The sequence below is a fragment of the Balaenoptera physalus genome, assembly GCF_965194825.1.
Source record: "Balaenoptera physalus genome assembly, chromosome: 3".
In the NCBI taxonomy this organism is placed as follows: Eukaryota; Metazoa; Chordata; class Mammalia; order Artiodactyla; family Balaenopteridae; genus Balaenoptera; species Balaenoptera physalus.
Genome location: NC_138890.1, coordinates 133,290,138 through 133,311,880, shown reverse-complemented (window position 1 = coordinate 133,311,880; position 21,743 = coordinate 133,290,138). Strand labels below are relative to the sequence as shown.

At 39.8% G+C, this 21,743-nt stretch overlaps 2 pseudogenes across 2 annotated transcripts; one reads left to right on the top strand and one right to left on the bottom strand.

Annotated features, from left to right (window-relative positions):
- Positions 1-661: 661 nt before the first annotated feature.
- LOC309658333 (mitotic-spindle organizing protein 2B pseudogene) lies at positions 662-12,769 on the bottom strand (annotated as a pseudogene). Its single transcript has one exon. The product of its transcript is annotated as a mitotic-spindle organizing protein 2B pseudogene (transcript).
- Positions 12,770-17,858: 5,089 nt separating this feature from the next.
- LOC309658582 (large ribosomal subunit protein eL33 pseudogene) lies at positions 17,859-20,445 on the top strand (annotated as a pseudogene). Its single transcript has one exon. The product of its transcript is annotated as a large ribosomal subunit protein eL33 pseudogene (transcript).
- The last annotated feature ends 1,298 nt before the right edge of the window (positions 20,446-21,743 follow it).

The following is a 21,743-nucleotide window of genomic DNA, read 5'->3' as shown; positions in this document are numbered from 1 at the left end:
ATGCCACTCCCTTCTGGCTTGTAGAGTTTCTGCTGAGAAATCAGCTGTTAACCTTATGGGAGTTCCCTTGTATGTTATTTGTTATTTTTCCCTTGCTGCTTTCAATAATTTTTCTTTGTCTTCAAGTTTTGCCAATTTGATTACTATGTGTCTAGGCGTGTTTCTCCTTGGGTTTATCCTGTATGGGACTCACTGCACTTCCTGGACTTGGGTGGCTATTTCCTTTCCCGTGTTAGGGAAGTTTTCGACTATAATCTCTTCAAATATTTTCTCTGGTCCTTTCTCTCTCTCTTCTCCTTCTGGGACCCCTATAATGCGAATGTTGTTGCGTTTAATGTTGCCCCAGAGGTTTCTTAGGCTGTCTTCATTTCTTTTCATTCTTTTTTCTTTATTCTGTTCCACAGCAGTGAATTCCACCATTCTGTCTTCCAGGTCACTTATCCATTCTTCTGCCTCAGTTATTTTGCTATTGATTCCTTCTAGTGTATTTTTTATTTCAGTTATTGTATTGTTCATCTGTTTGTTTGTTCTTTAATTCTTCTAGGTCTTTGTTAAACATTTCTTGTATCTTCTCGATCTTTGCCTCCATTCTTTTCACTAGTGAAGATCATCTTCACTATCATTATTCTGAATTCTTTTTCTGGAAGGTTGCCTATCTCCAGTTCATTTAGTTGCTTTTCTGGGGTTTTCTCTTGTTCCTTCATCTGGTACATAGCCCTCTGCCTTTTCATCTTGTCTTTCTGTGAATATGATTTTTGTTCCACAGGCTGCAGGACTGTAGTTCTTCTTGCTTCTGCTCTCTGCCCGCTGGTGGATGTGGCTATCTAAGAGGCTTGTGCGAGTTTCCTGATGAGATGGAGTGGTGGTGGGTAGAGCTGACTGTTGCTCTGGTGGGCAGACCTCAGTAAAACTTTAAGCCGCTTGACTGCTCATGGGTGGGGCTGGGTTCCCTCCCTGTTGGCTGTTTGGCCTGAGGCAACCCAACACTGGAGCCTATCTGGTCTCTTTGGTGGGGCTAATGGCAGACTCTGGGAGGGCTCACGCCAAGGAGTACTTCCTGGAACTTCTGCTGCCAGTGTCCTTGTCCCCACGGTGAGCCACAGCCACCCCCCACCTCTGCAGGAGACCCTCCAGCACTAGCAGGTAGGTCTGGTTTAGTCTCCCCTGGGGTCACTGCTCCTTCCCCTGGGTCCTGATGCACACACTGCTTTGTGTGTGCCCTCCAAGAGTGGAGTCTCTGTTTCCCCCAGTCCTGTCAAAGTCCTGCAATCAAATCCCACTAGTCTTCAAAGTCTGATTCTCTAGGAATCCCTCCTCCCATTGCTGGACCCCCAGGTTGGGAAGCCTCACATGGGGCTCAGAACCTTCACTCCAGTGGGTGGACTTCTGTGGTATAAGTGTTCTCCAGTCCGTGAGTCACCCACCCACCAGTTACAGGATTTGATTTTACTGTGATTGCACCCCTCCTACCATCTCATTGTGGCTTCTCCTTTGTCTTTGGATGTGGGGTATCTTTTTTGGTGAGTTCCAATGTCCTCCTGTCAATGATTGTCCAGCAGCTAGTTGTGATTCTGGTGTTCTCGCAAGAGGGAGTGAGAGCACGTCCTTCTACTCCGCCATCTTGGTTCCAATCCTCGCCTCCTGCATTCTTAAGGTTCTCAAATTTACAGACCTAGAGCAGAGGAAATAAATAAATAAAAATATCCAGATATTGTTGATTCTGCTTTGATTAAATTTAATTCCAGATTATAGCAGAGGTGCCCTATATTTCAATAACAGGAACCTTGGGCAGATGAGATGTTGACACATACATTTTAAGATTATAATACATTAAGCTGATCATGCAGCTTATTAGAGAGATTAAGATCAAAGACAGACTCTATTAACCAATCAGATGTTTTGAGGACAACTATAAATTTAAACATTAGCCAGGTTAGGGCAAAGGTCCCTTCTTGACAGATTTATGTTTCTTATCATGATGAAATTTCTGCCTAGGGTGCATTTAGGAAGTTCACCAGTTACATCATTTTTTTTTTTAAGATTTTTTTTTTATATGGACCATTTTTAAAGTCTCTATGGAATTTGTTACAATATTGCTTCTGTTTTTTGTTTTGTTTTGTTTTTGTCTTGGTTTTTTTGGCCGCAAGGCATGTGGGATCTTAGCTCCCCAACCAGGGATCGATCCCACACCCCCTGCATTGGAAGGTGAAGTCTTAACCACTGGACTGCCAGAGAAGTCCCCACCAGTTACATCTTGATTTTTAACTACAATAGTTTATTGTTATATTATCCTTAATTTTGAGACAATGCTGCTTGTTTTACTTGTTTGTTTTAAGAAATTTTATTTCCTCATTGTTACAGGAAGTTCAATTTGAATTAACTCATCAAACTGTAACTGATCTTATTGTAATTAATTCAACAAGTATAAAGGACTCTCCATATTCTCTTGGAATTAGGAAAAATACATCTATTTTCTTCCTTTAATGGGCTATGATTGTAAAATAAATCGTGATTTTTATCAGAATCTTCCTTTCCTGGTATTTATCTTGAAAAAAATATCAACCTACACAAAAGTAGAGTGAACAATACAATGAACTTCCATGTACCCATTATCTAGATTCAATAATCAAGAAGTTGCCACAGTTTAGCACACTTTAAAATCCAATCATAAATTTAGCTTTATGTTTAACAGTGCAAATCACTCCCTTAAAGCAGCTGCCTCTCAGGTCCAAGGGCACTGACAGCTCAGGCATCCACCTCCGTGCAGAGACAGAGCTATTCTCTCCCCAGGGCACACCTCAGGGTATTTCTACTTCTAATTTTAATTTTTCTTTATTTTTATTCTTCATTGGTTATGTGGGTTTTTAAAAATTATTATCACACATATAGTATGTACACAATGCAATCCATCATACACTACATGGAGTTATTATTTTTTCTTTGTTTTAAGTTCCCAGTCTCTTCTTACCTCTGAGGTTACTGCTGTTCATATGAACAGGTTGATTTGTATCATTCAATGCTTTTCTGCATATCCATACAGTTATGTGCAAATACATGGTATCAGTTATTAAGCCCTTGTCTCTCAGCTCCAACCTCCCGCTGTGTTTTGTGATGCTGGGATTGTGACTCTGCAAACCACATTGCTCCTTTACTCCCTAGCTTCCTGTCAGGATCCTTGTTTCCTTCCGGTTTGCTAATGGACCCCATGAGAATCACTTGACCAATGCTCTTCAGTCCTGCAGCCACAGCCATGGCCCCAGACAGTAGCTGAATACAACTTATAGTTTTTCCCACAACTGCAGAACCAGAGTCATCACACCTCCTAACCTAGAGTTCTCCAAGTTCTCTTTCAGTTATCTGGTTAGCAAATTGGTGCCGAGTTCACCATTATTTTATATTTAATCATATATAAAATCATATAATCATATATAACTATTATTTCTCTCTTCTGACAACTAGACCCTGACTGACACAGAAATATACATATGTTGGAATTTTTTCTTCTCCTTATTTCTGTATGATTTACAATAAATGGGATAATTCATGCCCATTACTTTGCAGCTTGCATTTTTCACTTAAAGTTTCATGGACATCTTTCCAGATCAATATATGTGTAACTCTAAGTAAGTCTTCTCAATAGCTGCATAATATTCCATTATATGGACAGAATGTAATCTATTCAACCATTCACCTGTTGATGGATGTACAAGCCCTGATTTCTGCTATTACCAAAAATTGCTACAATAAACATCCTTGTTCATATATCCCTTTACACTAATACATTTGTTTCTATTAAAAAACTACTGAACGTGGGATTGCAGTGTCAATGAATAACAGTGACATCACATGTACCAAACCAAATTGGTCATACTCTTCAGTATATCACACACTATCATTACCAGTTCATTCAATGCCCCTCTTTTGTTTTATATTTTCCTCTGCTACTGCTATTCCCATTTCCTTTTCTTTTCTATAAGCCCCCATTCTAGCGTCCTTTCCATGGCCACCTTATACCTAACAAAAATTTCCTGATTGTTTTAAAAATATCCTTGTACAGTTGGTTTATTTGAATCAGAATCCAAACAAGGTCTACAGCATTGTATTTTGTTTGTTCTGTCTCTTGATTCTCTCAGTTTATAAAAGTGTCCTCTCACCTTCTCAACTACCCCTTCCTGCCCTGCCATGCCATTTATTTGTTGAAATAAATGATTGTTTGTCCTACAGAATATTCCAGATTCTGGACTTGGTTGATTGTTTCCTTTTAGTATTGCTTAACTTGTTCTTTTTTTCTCATTTTTTGTAGACTGAAAGTTAGATAAAGGCTTGATTATATTTAAGCTCAATTTTTTTGTGTGGAGGATTCTTCATAGGTGGTGAGGTATACTTCATATTACATGATTGTCCTTAATGTCAAGTTGTTCCACTCACAATGACACTGAGATTGGTGCATGAATTCAAGTATTGTCAGCCTGATCCATTCATTATAAAGTTCCCCATCAGCCTTTCACCTAATAGTTTTAGCAGCCATTAATGAACATTCCTTAGAGCCACTGTGTCTCATTAGGGTTTACAAAAATGGTGACTTTCTTATTCTATCATTCCTTCTGCATTTATTAACTAAAATTCCTCAACAAAGAATCTTCCCTTATCAACTATTTAGTTACCTTAAAACACAGTTCAAATAGAAAAGAGAGGCTGGTACCTTTTCTTAAGCAGTAGATTTAACTTGTCCAATACTTCCTATGATATTGGTATTTGGAGATTTTTAACTTTTAGTTATTTATATATTGCTAGAAAAAATTCCTTCTCTCTAGATTTTCAGTTTATTACCACGGAGTGCACAAAATATTCTTGTATAACTCTTCTGACTTCTACCATATCTCCTTTTTCAAACTTTAAAGTGGTATGTGTATACATATGTATGTGTATATATGTGTGTGTGTGCATCTGTGTTTGTATTTTAATTTATCTTTACAAAGAACCAGTTTAGGTTTATATATATTTTTGGTGACCCCAGAAGTTATTTTCCCTTCTATAGGTCACTTCCTAAGTGATTGCAAGTACTCACATTTGTTTCACATTTGGAGCTAGTCTGGAGGGTGGGTAGGGATTCTTAGGTAATTTATAGTTCCAAAATACCTTTCTGGTACGTTTCCTCTGCACAGATTCAACTTCTAGTACCTAATTTTACTATACAGAGCCAAATTAGAAATCATCAGGAAAAAATTCCTCTGCTTTTTACCTCTTGTCAACAAATTTATCTGCAGTCTTGCCTTTTTTTTCTTCAGGTTTTCAAAGAGGTTTATTACCAACGGGAGGAGCAGCCTGCCTGCGAGGCTGGCAGCCCGCGGTGGGCCCGTGCGAGGCCTCCCGCTCAGGTGCTGCTCCGCGTGGGGCTCTTCCCCGGCCCACCCCGCTTGGGCAGCCTGGTGGCGCTGAGTCGGCGGGGCATCCTCTGGCCGGATCCTTCCCGGACGCCGCGTTCTGGCAGCGCCGGGCCTCCACCGCCGAAGGCATCGCTGCCTTTGTTTCTCCCTCGGGTCTCAGGCACGCTGGGCGTGGGCAGGGGCGCGGCCGCGGGGTCCTGGGGCTCGCTCGCCAGCTTCTGCCCGGCGCACAAGCACTGAGCATCTGCAAGACGGCGAGGGGCACCACGTTCAGCTCCAGCAGGTCCACCAGGATCTTGCACACGTCGGGGTCCACGGTGCCGCCCGCCGCCTGCGCCAGCTTGAACTGCTCCATCTCCTCGGCGCCCAGCACCTTCTTCCGCCGCAGCGCCAGCTTCTGCAGGCCCGCCTCCAGCCCCGGGGGCGCCCCGGCCCGGGCCCCGCGCCCGGCGCCGCCCTCTGCGGACGGCGGAGGGTGCGTGCCCGCATTCTTGCCTTTTTTAAAAAAACTCTATTCCCGGGCTTCCCTGGTGGCGCAGTGGTTAAGAATCCGCCTGCCAATGCAGGGGACACGGGTTCGAGCCGTGGTCTGGGAAGATCCCACATGCCGCAGAGCAACTAGGCCCTGGAGCCACGATTACTGAGCCTGCGCGTCTGGAGCCTGTGCTTCGCAACAAGAGAGGCCGCGATAATGAGAGGCCCGCGCACCGCGATGAAGAATGGCCCCCGCTTGCCACAACCAGAGAAAGCCCTCGCACAGAAACGAAGACCCAACACAGCCATAGATAAATAAATAAATAAATTTAAAAAATAATCTGTACTTTAAAAAAAAAACAAACTCTATTCCCATTCCCTCTCACCACCGTGAAAGTTGGTAATTATTCAACTAGGATTGCATCTATCCCTCCCACATTCCTACAGACCTTGAGTCATTAATGGATGATTCTCAATTACCATTAAATTCTATCTACTGACTTCAGTCTGTCAACAGGCTTAAGTCTCTCCCATCTTAGTCGAACAGACACATCCCTTTATCCTATGTTCCCTTCTCGTTACCTCTGTATGTCTTTTCTTCTCATTACAGCCGGCCCACTGAAAACATAATCTATTGTTTCCACTCATAATATTTCCTCCACCCGCATTACTTCCCCAAATCTCCTCTTGCCAAAGTCAGCAGCGGTTTCTTCCTTGCCGAAAAACAGGGCACTCACACAGCATCTGATGCTCTTGACCTCCTTGAAATGCTTTCCTTTCTCCACTTTCTTGGACCTCACCCTCACACTTTTCCTGACTATTCTTCTACTTTTCTGGCCATTCCTTCTTAGCCTCCTCTGCAGATTCCTCTTTCTTTCTGGAATAGAGAAGTCCTTCAGATGTCAGACTTCCCACTGTCCTTAGCCTTCTTTTCCCACTTACCCTGGAAGAAAATGGCACCAATTAATCTTTAGCGGGAGATGGCTTCCAGCGTTGAACTCTGGTCCAAAACATTCTGATAAGGTCTTCTGTGTCCACACTGGACTTGCCTAGATGTCCTAGAGGCACCACAAAGGCAAAATGTCCAAATCTGAACTCATAATTTTTCCTCAAAACTTGTTTTTCCTCCCATCCTTCCCTCTTGATAAATGGTACTGCCATCTATCCAGTGATCCATGCCAGAGATCTGATGTGATGGCATGAGATAGTATGATTACAAAACAGAAAAGCCACTCGATATTGCAAGTAAAAAGAAGATTTATCATATGCTTAAGGATAATTTCATGGAAGGCATTTATAAGAATTATAATCAGACCTCAAAGGAATCTCCTCAAAATCTCTATCTCCCAAGTTCACTTGAATTTTTTTAAAGTTTTTATCTTTTTGGCTTTCATCTGTTTCCTCCCTCTGTGAACTAGATTTTTCTGCTAATATATGGCTCACTAAGACTAACACCAATCCAGCATGACCTTTCAGGGCAAGCTCACAACAGCATTTCCCTGTTCATACCAGGGAGAGAGTCAGATTGCCCCAACCTACCCAACTCAAGTGGTGCAAACATGTCTGCCTATGTCCTCTGCCTTAGCTGGATCTGTAGATGAGAACAGATGCTTTTTCGAACGCGTTGTGGGAAAGCTAGGCTGTACGTCGATAGTCCTTGACTTTTTAGTCTTCACACACCCTCACATCTAAGAAATAATGATGAAGTTCTGTCAAGTCTAGTTTTCTAATATTTCCCAAATCTAGCCACTTCTCTTCATTCCCCTCTCTCACTTCTCTAGTTAAGGCTGCCCTTTCCTAGGTCCTTCCAATGTGTCCCTATATTCAGTCTCTCTTTCTTCACATCCATCCTCTACACTGCAGCCAGAGTGACCTTTTTAAAGTACCAATATGATAACGTCACTTCTGCACTTAAATCTTTTCATAGAACATGTCAAGGCTGACACCTGACATGTCAAGGTGTCTGTATGTCAATTCAAACTCCTTATTATGACTGTATTAGTTTCCCAGGGCTGATGTAACAGATTACCACAAACTTCATGACTTAAAACCACGAAAGTTTATTCTTTTACAGTTCTGGAGGCTAGAAATCCAAAATCAAGATGTTGGCACGGCCATGCTTCCTCTGAAATCTCTTGGGAAGAATACTTCCTCACCTTTTTCTAGATTCTGATGACTCCTGGCAATCTTTGGCATTCCTTGGCTTCAGCTGCATCATTCCAAACTCTGCCTTCATCTTCACATGGCCTTCTTTTCTGTGTGTGAGTCCTCTCCTCTTCTTGTAAGGACACCAGTCACTGGATTCAGGGCCCACCTTAAATCCAGAATGACTTCATCTGAGATCCTTAGCTAATTACATCAGCAAAGACCCTATTTCTAAATAACCTCACATTCTGAGGTTCCAGGTAAATATGAATTTTGGGGGGAATACTCCTCAACCCACTACAATGGCCTACAGGTGTCTTTTATGATGATACGATATGGTGTCTACTCATCTCTCCAGCCTCATCTCTTATCATTCTCCAGCTCTCATATAATCTCTAGTCATACTAAGCCCCTTGCAATTCTGGAACCACAAGATGCTCTTTCTTACTTCTGGATTTTTGCATTTCCTGCCCACTTCTGTTTGGAATGTCCTTACAGTCTACCTTTGCCTGGGTCTTACTATTTTTCAGATTCAGCTGCTCTAGGAAGTTTTCCCAAATCTCACCCATCATTGCCGTATGCTCTCCTTACCCCAAATTCCCATTTTACCTTCCATGTACCTCAATCATAGCGTGTATTCCACTATTTAGTAATTTCAATTGTCTCACTTCTTCTGTAGGTCTCTTTTCTCAATTCTTTGCCACCCAAACAATCAGTAAGGGACCAATCATTTCTTGTTTTCTTTTCATTTGCTTTTGTATTCTCACTGCCTAACACAGTGTCTAATAGGCACTCTACAAGTGATTATAGAATGAATAAATGAATGTTTTTGAAAAGTGGTTCACTTATGGTAAGAATTTCCGGGTGTTAAAGCTGATATGCAATAGCATCTGTGGTGGTTTCTTTATTCAGATTTGTCCTTTAGAGAGAATAATAACTTCGTCTGAGAAAATTGAGGGAAGCACTCCATGAATATTGAATATTATATTAGGCAGTATTAAATTACCCCATTTAGTTTTGGTGTTGCATGTGTTGAAAACCCACTTTGATCTGACCATAGCCCTATTCATTTTGATTATCCTTAGATCAAATAATGTAAGATTCTCAATTACAGTCATAAATTTGAATGATGGAATTACCATATGAATGGGTTTGAATTCCATATTAATATTAACCTTAAAAAAATTATGTGAGTTTTTTCTAAAGAGAAGAAAAGCCTCTATTGAAATTGGAAAATGTGTATACCTACAAGTGAAAGAACGTGAAATAGAGCCTTAAAGAAAAGAGAAAAGTTAAAGTAGATAGTATTGATTACTTTCAGGTAACTCACCATTCTCATCACCAATAGAATTTAAATTATACAAGCACTTTGAATAAAATGAGGACAAATGTTATTAAGAAGATCACATTCCTTTTAGTTAATCATTTTTGGAATAAAAGGCTCCCAAGATTCTTGAATGTTTTCCTTTTTGGTTGATATAGCATCAAGGATTATATAAGTGTGTAGCAGGCATATATACTTATATATGAGTTGTCTGAACTAAAAGAGCCTACAAGCTAATTGTGGTGAAGGACATCAACAAGTAGGACATCAACAGTGGGGACAGTTTCTAGAGGCCCTTGGCCTCCTTAGGAACCCTGAGACCCAGTCATGGGTAAGTTCTTGTAGCTGTGTTTAAGGGAGTTGTAATGACCTGCCAAAGGGCAGCTGGGGAGACCAATGGGATGTGGTGAGGTCCTCCAGACTAACACAAACGCAAGCTCCCAAGAAGCATCAAGAACAAAATAACTCAAAGGTGGAGAAACTGAGCTGCGATGAGACCAAGAAAGGGGAGTTCATGGTGGTCACCTGGTTTTCAGATTGTGCTCTGGGAACCTACTCAGCAAAATGGAAGAGCATGACTTGTAGAGAAAAAAAACTACCCTTTTTCTTCACTTTTCCTTCCTTCCTCTCATCTTTCTCTGTATCTCCGTCTCTATCCCCTTTCTTTCTCTTCTAACTCACACTACTCTCTTTGTTCCTCTCTGGATTACTGGAAAATAGAAATAAAAGCAAAGACAAATCCCTGCTCTTCACATAACCTTTCCCTGTCGCCTATCTCCCTGTGAACAAAGGCCATAGCTGGAAAGAACTAGATATTCTCTTATAACCTTTATTTCTGAAAATCTATTCATTCAGTCTTTTTTTTGTCATTCATTCATTTGTTCATCATTCAACATTCGACATTTATTGAGCCTCTAATGTTTTAGGTATATAATCTGTCTTCCAGATCAATTATTTTCAATCCCTTTCTTTTTAAGTCATGCAAACTTTTTTTCCAGTAAAAGATTGCTGATGTTCAATATGGAAAACATGAAAACTGCACTGAGTGAACTGGGGGTGGGGAGGGACACAGACCTTGGCCAACTCCTACGCTGCCCTATTCTGCAGCCCCTGAAGGATGCTGTGTGGAGCATAGCACACACACCACTGTTCTATAATGAGCACACTCTCACACATTGCATTGGAAATGTGAATTAGTACAACGACTTTGAAAACAGTCTGACACATAAAGTGAAAGATATGCCCACCCAGTTCTACCCCAGGGTATACACCTAAGACTGAAACTCACACATATGAGAACCACGGGACATGTCAAGAGTAAGCACAGTTCATAAGAGCCTCAAAATGGACCCAATTTTAATTTCCATCAACAGTAGAATGGGACTTCCCTGGTGGCACAGTGGTTAAGAATCCGCCTGCCAATGCAGGGGACATGGGTTTGAGCTCTGGTCCAGGAAGATCCCACATGCCACGGAGCAACAAAGCTCGTGTGCCACAGCTACTGAGCCTGCGCTCTAGAGCCTGTGAGCCACAACTACTGAGCCCGCATGCCTAGAGCCCGTGCTCCACAACAAGAGAAGCCACTGCAATGAGAAGCTTGTGCACCGCAACGAAGAGTAGCCCCTGCTTGATGCAACTAGAGAAAGCCCACACACAGCAGCGAAGACCCAATGCAGCCCCCAAAAATTAATTAATTAATTAATTTTAAAAAAAACCAGTAGAATGGATAAGTAAAATCGTGGTAAAGAACAATTACAATGGATAAACTACATGGAACAACGTGGATGAATGTAACAATGTTTAATAACAGAAACAAGAAAAAAATAATACGGACAGTATGGTTGCATTTACATAAAGTTCAAAAGTAAGCAAAACTAAACTATATTATTGAGGAGATGCATACGGAGAAGGTTTGAAAGACTAGAAAGAAGAACAAAGAAGTAATTACTATAAAATCAGGAGAAGTTACTTCCAGGGGAGATGAAAAGGGATGTTACTGGCAAAGGTCACAGGGAGTAGTAGGTGCTTTGGGGATGCTAGCACTGTCTTATCCCTTGCTCTGGGAAGTGATCACACTACTGTTTGTATTATTTCTTGACTTAGTGGGGTGATTATACCTGCATTTGCTTTCTAATTATTCATTAAACATACTTTTATGTTTTACATCTTTTCCATAATATTTCTCACTTGTTTAAATGGCTAAGCAAACAAAATACCATTGCTTGATTCCAGGGGGGTGGGGCAGTAGGGAAAGGGACCAACTTTGACGATTTTGGAGTCTCTAGCTCCTGGCACAATGTCTACCCCAGGCGAAAGGTCTATAAGTTCTGGCTCAACTAAACTGGCTTAGGCAATGTGACATGATTTGAAAGAATAAATATCTTGCAGAGCCCACAGGCTACATCTAAAATTCTCATCTTTACTCCATGTCAAAGACAAAATGCTGCTGTGGTTCTGTGATTCCATTTATCTTACTATGCATTATTTAATTTATACTGAGTAAAAAATATTTATTTTCTTTGGGGACATCAGTGTTTTTAATTGAGTGTTGTTTGTTTAACTCAGTACTGACCTTTAATTTCAAACTTCATAAAAATTTTTCTAAATCTAGACAAAACAACTGACCTTAGTCTCTAGCAGAGCCAAACACATACTAAAAGTTGGCGGATATAGACACATAGTGTACGTGTGTTCTTGATTTTCCCTGTTTCTCCTTAAAAGATTGACCAAAGGAAACTCTGGTTATTTGTGGGTTAATTTTGTTCTAATTGAGAATTCACTGTATTCTATGTTATGCAACTAAATTAAAATACTTCATTTACTTTAGATAATAGCTACATCTTTCTATTGGTCAATTATTAACGACCAATCAGATTCTTTACCTGGTTTAATCTTATCTATGATAATAACCAATCCTCTGAAAATTATTAGCCTCAGATGCAATTACAAAAATGTTGAGATATTTTAATAATTTTCAATGTTTTTAAACATAGAATTAATTGAAAAAAATAATTTACTTTATATATACATCATGTATAACGTTGTGGCTTTTTTCAATAGTTTGATTTTATTTATTTGTCATACATGATAGCTGTAACAGCCCTAACATAAATTGCAATAAAATGAAGAAAATTTCACTCATAAGCCCAATGCCACCACAAATCAAACTGTTTGCAGTTTTAATTATACAATTCAGTTCCCTATTTTTTAAATTAATGAGATCATTTTAAAAGATATATTAGTCTTTGCTCTTCTATAAACTAGAAAGAAAAATATTTCATATTTTTCGTTTCCTACTTAGTTCAAAATTATATGTAGGATTGACAACAAATGTTAAAAATTCTACGTATGCTCTTATATTCCAGTGTATAAACTGTCCTATGAACGTTCACCCATAAGACAAAGATCTGAAATAAAATACATCAAACATAAACCAAAATGAATAAGTGGTCATGTTTATCTCATATAAACTCTAGAAACAATGTAGGTGTCCTAAGTGATATTATGTTCTCATAACTTATCCTTGCATCTTCTATCCAATTATTAAATATAAATGACATTTATTTAAAGTTGTAGAAGATAATAGATGCTTATCTGTAAATACTTACTGGCTTTTTTTTAAGATGTGTAAACTTAGTTGAGCCCCGCATCTCTGTGGTTGTTTGTTCTTATATAAAATGAAGCCACACATGGACATATATACACTACCAAATGTAAAATAGCTAGTGGGAAGCAGATGCATAGCACAGGGAGATCAGCTCGGTGCTTTGTGACCATGTAGAGGGGTGGGATAGGGAGGGTGGGAGGGAGATGCAAGAGGGAAGAGATATGGGGATATATGTATATGTATAGCTGATTTACTTTGTTATAAAGCAGAAACTAACACACCATTGTAAAGCAATTATACTCCAATAAAGATGTTAAAAAATAAAATAAAATAAAATGAAGCCACAAAGAACTTTGCAGCCTACCTCACAGCAGCGTTGAGGAACAACGCATTGAAATAGTTTTGTAAATTGTGAAGTATTTAACCACTGGGGAGATATATCGTGCAGATGGAACGTTTTAATTCACTAACTAAAGATAAATGCAATAAACCAGAAAAATCAGATGAGATGAAGACAAAGCCCAGTAAAGGTGGTCTTTGATGTAGAACACAAAGATTGAAAGTGTGATGGTGTTCCCTGGTGGGAAACTTCAATCTAGAATTAAGATTCAATTGTTCCTATAAGGAGTCAACAGAGGAAAAAACAAAAACAGAAACAAAAAACCCTCAGTCTATTACCCAAAACAAAACAGGAGCCTGCAAGCTAAGGAAAGGAGGGCTGAATGAGACTCATCTTGGGTTTAGAAGCAGAGCCCTCTGAAGCTCTGAGTGCATTTTATTGTCCTCTGTGGGCGTGTGGGCGGAGGATTCACGTGAAAGCTGCTACTGCCAGTGCGCTCAGTTACCGACAGAAAATCGCCCTGGTGTTGGGGGAAGAAACCTTTCATTTGGGGTATAGAAACTGAAGACAAGTTAAAATTAATGGTTACAACATTTTTTAAAAATCCTCCTTTCATACCTCTATAAGGAATAAAAAAATAATATATTGTTCACTAATTTTTCCTTGTACTATATTAATGTTATCTAAACATTGCTGACTTATGCATTTGAACCATAATACAGAAAATGAACTTAAATATTTTTATCATGATGTCTAAAAACACACAAAAATGTTTCATAGTTAAAGCCTTAAATGACCCTATCTTTTCTATTCTTCTTGCACCAGATCCTGGGACACAGGCTGCTTTCTTCATCCTTCATCCCTGTCCCCCTGGCCCTAATCATGTTTGTTTTAAGGAATTTTCCTGCTGATCATTCTGGAAAACTTGTTTTATCTCCATTCTCTCCTCTGCTGTCAGGTAAGCTCCTTATGTGTTCCCTGAATTCAGTGTCTCCATTTTCTTTTTTCTCTTCCGTTTCCAGTCTGACCTAGACCTTCACCATCCACTGAAATAACCTTCTTATGGCCAAAGCAGTGAACTTGAAAGAGGCAAGACCGCAGGCAGATAGGTGAATAATGAAGGAGGCTATTACCCCAAACCTAGGTGAAAGAAAATGGCATCTGGAAACAAAGTGATGTCAGTGAGGGCCGACAAGGCTATATTCCAGTTCTGAGTGAGAGAGAAATCGCAGGTGACTGAGTGGGGCGATGCTGCCACTTCCTGACATCAGGAACAGCAAGTTAGTGCTGGTGGGGGGAGGTGGAGGAGAAGGTTGTATTAAACTGGCTCTGTACAGGGAAGATCACACTAAACACGAGGACTCTCCCATGCCAGGTGTCTGATGGAGGGATTCCCCCTCCACAATGGGCAGGATGCTTTGGCCCCTTAAAGATTTCTAGAAAGTAAAACCAGAAGCCAAACCTTCTTTTCTAGGAACAAAGAAGGTTATTAATTCAAACAAAAGAATGCAATCCAACATCAAAGCAATACTGATGAGTGACAACGACTAAGGCTGGAATTTTCTGTCCAGAGATGTTGAAGTGTCTCTGTTTCAGAAGACTACATTGCCACGTGAAAGATAATAATAACAGATATCATTTACTGAACATTTTATATACCAGAACTTAAAACATCATGCTAAGAATTTTTCATACCGTGTTTGGCTCATTCTTCATAGCAGTTATACAAGGTAGAGAATTAATATAATCACCATTTCAGAGGACGCTAAAACACACCAAAATGAGTTAAATACTTGGCTGAGGTCACTCAGCTGGCAAGTGATGGGGCTAGAAGTCGAACCCAGGCAATCTAATGCCAGAACCCACCCTCCTAACTGCTCCGGTGCCTGAGTATCATTCACCTATTTCTGGGACTTGTGTTCTTGGAGGTGACCTAAGAGGACCACAAGCTCCTCTGATGAGACAGCTCTGCAGATAAGGAGGAAGGATCTGAAATTTGGGGAGTCTGACTGTGGGTCAAACCTAAGAAAGTGAGGTGACCGAGATTATTACGAAGCTCCCTATTGCATCCTGGACAGTGAGATCCTTTCTGGTTATAAGAGGGCCTAAACTGGTTTTCCTGCTTAGTGAGAAGAACAAAAGAGAGATCTAATCAGAAAGTCTTGTGAAGGGGCAATATATCAGCGTATCAGAGCAAGGGTGAAGGGGTAGTTCTTGAATGCAAGGTCTTTTTTCTTTTTTTCCACAAAAAAGTTTATATTTAAAATGAAAAAAAAAATCAGTCACAGAGGCATTCAGGTAGTAATAATGTTATACAGATTTTGCTTTTCTTTTATATCAAGACAGATTTGCAAGGACTTCCCAGGTGGTGCAGTGGTTAAGAATCCACCTGCCAATGCAGGGGACACGGTTTCGAGCCCTGGTCCGGGAAGATTCCACATGCTGCGGAGCAACTAAGCCCGTGCACCACAACTACTGAGCCTGCGCTCTAGAGCCCGCAAGCCACAACTACTGAGCCCACGTGCCACAACTACTGAAGCCTGTGCGCCTAGAGCCCCTGCTCCACAACAAGAGAAGCCACTGCAATGAGAAGCCCGCGCACCGCAACGAAGAGTAGCCCCCGCTCGCGGCACCTAGAGAAAGCCCGTGCACAGCAATGAAGACCTAACACAGCCAAAAATAAATTTATAAAAAAAAAAAAAAGACAGATTTGTACAAGTGTTTGCAATAGTTTGTATACAACCCACAGTCCTTTATATATATACATACGTATATAAAATAAACTTTGTTTTTTAGATTTGATTTTAAGATGGAAGTGGTCACGCTAATTGGTATGTGTACAGGCCCAAGTGATCCATCGGCAACACATTTATGAATGTAAATTTTACAGGCAAGCACATTTTCATACATCTATCTGTATCTGCCTATAGACAGATATAGTAAGAAAAAAAACTTAAAAATTAACACAAGGAAGTCTACTTTGTCAAGCTAACCCCTTATGTACTGGTTGTCATTTTGCTTTTATTGCAGAGGTGCAAAACGGAGCAACAAACTTGAATAAAATTTCATAACCCTTGTGAAAATAATCCAAACCCCAGGGATTACTCTCAAAGCCTCTCAAACATAGACCTTAGTCTGGGACTCTACTCTGCTTCTAGTTGTTTCTCTTATTTTCAGTGGCTCAGGTTTCTATCAGAAAAGACAGATTTTATTGTAAAGCATGTTTAGTTTATTTTTCTGTATAGGGGAGAAAGTGTTCGACTCTGTGATTAGATGATCACTAACATGAACAAGAAGAATCAGGTACAATTTTTGTTTAAAACAAAGAAAAATTCCTCAAATTCTGGGGATCTGGCATTCGCCAAACTTCCTTTGGAAGATTCCAGAGTTAAATCCCTTGAAAAGGAAAGGGAAAAAGAAATGAAATGCAAGGTCTTATTGATCAAGGAAGATAAAATCAGCCCCTCCACAATAAGAGAGAGTAAATGGTTGTAGTGACAGAAAGAGAGTTGAAGTCTCCACAAAATGACGAGTCCTTAATATTTTACAGGACTAACAATGTGATCCCATACAAATGCATGTTTCAGTCTCAGCTTGTCCTCTTAAGAATAAAAGGAATCATACAACCTTGGTGTGGTAGGGAACCGGGGTGTGATGGTCCTTTGGCTACTGGCTGGTGAGCATTTCCCTCCTCCCTTATTGCCATGCAATTGTTGGAAATAACAAAGATTTATTTTTAAATTTTGAGTCTGTGGTCTTTTTTTTCATACCAATTGGATATCAGCTTGGCAGAATCTGGAGCCATGTAGACCCTGAGGGTGGCCTAGGTAGACTATGGAATGTCCTCTTTACATTGTCTCCACTACCCAGGGATGCCATAGTTAATTTCTGCCTCAAGCTGTTTTCAGATCAGAAAGACTTGATTTTTCTGGCAGGGATCATAAACTGTAGATGTCTGTCCAGAATCCACGCCAGCTCTCTCCACTTCTTATCACTTTCCAACATAACCCTTAAAAATTGGGTAACTCTTTGTCTGTAGGGCAAAGTGACTTTCTATAGAACTCTTCAGTCCAAGAGTCAGGAAGGGAGGTCTACTCCGAGCTCATTTTGTTTTAGACACATGGAGCAAGGAGAACTCTAGTGGCCAGGCTGTGTTTTCTACAGATCATTCCTCATTAAAAGGAACTCGAGCTCCTTGGAGAAGTGGCTGATTCCAGAGACTACCAGGTTCATATCAAAAGAACTCAGGAGGGACTTCCCTGGTAGTGCAGTGGTTAAGAATCCGCCTGCCAATGCAGGGGACACAGGTTCAATCCCTGGTCCGGGAAGATCCCACATGCCGCGGAGCAACTAAGCCCATGCGCCACAACTACTGAGCCTGTGCTCTAGAGCTTGAGAGCCACAACTACTGAGCCCGTGTGCCACAACTACTGAAGCCTGCACGCCTACAGCCCGTGTTCTGCAACAAGAGAAGCCACTGCAATGAGAAGCCCGTGCACCACAACCAAGAGTAGTCCCCCGCTCGCTGCAACTAGAGAAAGCCCGTGCACAGCAGTGAAGACCCAACGCAGCCAAAAATATATAATTAATTAATTAATTAAAAAGAAAAACCTCAGGAGCCTTCTAGAATAAACTCTCACTGGCCAAGAATGGTTAATTTGAACATCGCTAAGGTTAATAATTGCAACAGATTAAAACACATCAAATGTATTTAAGCCTTGTGTTTAAAATAATACTTTAAAAAACGCCAACTAATTGGTCACTTTTGGAGGGTGCTAGTGAACTGATTCATTAAACTTGAAAACTGGTAACTAGAGCAAAGAAGTAATCATTACTCCTGTATTTCCTATGCACACTACTTCAGAGTAACCAATACTTGACAAGCAAACTTTCTTTTTATAGAACTACACATGGAAGGAACAATAGAATTAAAATATCAGCATCTTGCAATCTCTAATGAATTCATCTAGTCAATGAAAATCAGTGGCTGCTAACATCACAAAGAACACAACTGGACTTTCTGTACCACCTGATAGAAGTACACACAACACTACTCACAAAATTGTCCTAGAGCTCAGTCATCTTGGAACCGGTGGAGGCCTGCTGGGAACAGGACTTCTAAAACAACAAATATGTCTGGAAGGCTGTGGTCCAAGGCCATTTTTGCTGGCTATAAGTGGGGTCTATGGAACCAGAGGGAACACACAGCTCTCTTGAAAATTGAAGGTGTATATGCTCGAGATGAAACTGAATTCTATCTAGGCAAGAGATGTGCTAATGTGTACAAAGCAAAGAACAACACAGTAACTCCTGGTGGAAAACCTAACAAAGCCAGAGTAATCTGAGGAAAGATAACTCATGTTCATGGAAACACTGGCATGGTTTGTGCCAAATTCCGAAGCAACCTTCCTGCTAAGGCCATTGGACACAGAATCCATGTGATGCTGTACTCTTCAAGGACTTAAACTTATTGAAAGTAAATAAATAAAAGTGTGGATCTGTTCTCTTGTAAAAAACTAAAAAAAATTGTCTTGGAAATTAAAAATCCAATGTCAATCAGGTTAATCATTAGATCCAATTTACAGGAAACTTAAAGGACAGAAGAACATGTTAAATGACAAGACTAGGATGCAAAATCCAGTGGACAATGGAAACTATGGGAAATACAACCCAATTTCTTCAACAACAACAAGAAGATTTATGGGCGTATTAATCAAGGTTCTCCAGAGAAACAGAACCAATAGTATAGATAGATAGGTAGATAGATAGATCAATCTAGAGAAGAGTGAATTATTATAAGAAATTGGCTCACATGATTATGGTGACTGACAAGTCCTAAGATCTGCAGTCAGCAAGCTGGAGACCCAGGAGAGGTGATGGTGTACTTCTGTTCCAAAGGCCAGCAGTTTCTAGACCCAGGAGAAGCTGAAGCTTCAGTTCGAACCCAAAGGCAAGGGGAAAAAATGATAATCCAGCTTAAAGGCAGCCAGTAGGTGGAATTCTCCCTTATTCACGAGAGGGTCAGGTTTTTGTGCTATTCAGACCATCAACTGATTGTGTGAGGCCCACCCCCATTAGGGAGAGCAAGCTGCTTTACACAGTCTACTTATTTAAATGTTAAACTCATCCCTCCCCCCCAAAAAACCACCAAAAACAAAAAGAAACACACTCTCACAGAAACAACTAGAAAAATATTTGACTAAATATCTGGGAAATAATATTTGACCAAATATCTGGCCCAGTAAAGTTGACGTGTAAAAATATCTATCACAGTGGGATAAGTCTGGATTAAAAGAGACTAACTAAAGAGACATTCAGCAATGAATGGAACATATTTGGATTCTAATCCTGACCAAGAAAAACTGTATGATTTTTTTTAAGTAATATGATAAATAAAATGTGAACACTGGTTATTTGATGATGTAAATGAATTCTTTTAAAAACTTTTTAGGTGGGAGAATGATATTGTTAAGTTTTTTAAAAGAGTCCTACACCCTTGGTGATACATATTTAAATATTTACAGATAAAATTCTATGACATCTGGGATTTGCTTTAAAATAATAAAATAATCTGGGATGGTGGAAGTGGGAGCTATAGATATTAGCCTTGTGTTGATAAATATTGAAGCTAGGTGATAGGTATGTGGAAATTCATTATATTATTTTCTCTAATTTTGTAAATACTTGAAATTTTCCACATAAAATTTTTTTCTTTGTAAAAGCTTTATCTTCTAAGACACATGAAATATTTAAAATAAATTGCTTCAAATCAGATTGTGTTTAATTGTTATTGATCTCTCTGCTCTATCTAAATAGTCAATTCTGGACTTCCCTGGTGGCACAGTGGTTAAGAATCCACCTGCCAATGCAGGGGACACAGGTTCAAGCCCTGGTTGGGGAAGATCCCACATGCTGCGGAGCAACTAAGCCCATGCGCCACAACTACTGAGCCTGCACTCTAGAGGCCATGAACCACAACTACTGAGCCCATGTGCCACAACTACTGAAGCCCGCGTGCCTAGAGCCCGTGCTCCGCAATAAGAGAAGCCACCACAATGAGAAGCCCGCACACTGCAACGAAGAGTAGCCCCCGCTCGCCGCAACTAAAGAAAAGCCCACGTGCAGCAATGAAGACCCAGTGCAGCCAAAAATAAATAAATAAATAAATTTTAAAATAAATAAATAAATAGTCAACTCAGAGCCTGCCCTTCAGATGTTTATCAAAGTACACATTTCTCCTGAAACTCCACAGCACATAAACGTTTTTTAAAAAAGAAAGTCATTATTTTTCAATCTCTCATAAAATAATTAAAGTGAAAATCAGTGGATGTTAAAAAAAAATGGCTAAATGGTTGATAGGAAGCTTTATAATGAAGAGATCAATCTTTCAGTGTTGGAAGCCACTTATCAATGTTGTCCATCAAAGTGGGATAATTGAACATTATGCACATCCTGATATGACGGATTGTGAAGTACATAGTACCACCTATGAAGTATTCTTGCCAAAAACACCTTTTCAAGGGGTTAGATCTAACTTCCAACATACAGGACATTTAGAAGCTAAAGAAACAAGTTAAACCACACCATGAAGAAGCATCCATCCAAAACCTTTTGTTGAACATCCCACAGCACAACTCACCAGTTTCTTCAACCAATCAGTGGCATAAATGAGTGGGGGAGAGTGGGGAGGGACATTATTCTGGATTAAAAATATTTGAGAGACATAACACCCAAATGCAATATGTGGCCATTGCTTGGGTACAAACTAACTGTAAAAAAAATATTTTGTAGACAATCAGAGAAATTTAAATAAGAAATGGGTATTAGATTACATTAAGGAATTTTTTTTTGTTAGTTATTTAAGAAAAATCATTATTTTTAAGGTGGATATTGGATTATTTAGGGGTGAAGTGATATGATGCCTGAGTTTTGCTTTAAAATATTCTAGCCGAAAAAAAAGTGCTAGTTGAAAAAAGACTGTTAAAACTGAGTAAAGAGTACACTGCAATGTTTTTTCTATTTCTGTATAATCTTGGAAATTTCCATAATAAAAAACAAACTGAAACATTAAGTGCCATTCTCCATAAGTTGGAATTGGTTTATTAAGTTTGAGCCCAAATTGTAGTTTTCTCTTAATAGAGCCAAGGATCATGATGGACTTCTGTTCTCTGCTTTTCTTGTAGTTGACACCTCGAGTTAACACACTCTAGCAGACTTCAGGTTTTATGATTACTCCTTCCAGAACTAGCCTAGAGATCTAGACACAACAACTGAGGTATTAAGTGGACAATTTGTTTTTCTTTGAACTTCCAGACAGAATTTTCTCTCCTCATCTTCTATGCTGATGACTCCCAAATTCATATTTCGAACCCAGACCTCTCTGGTAGTTTTAAAACATGTCTATCAATTCTTTGATAATCCTTCCATCAAAGATGGAGCCTAATTCCCCTTGCCTTAAAAATGGCC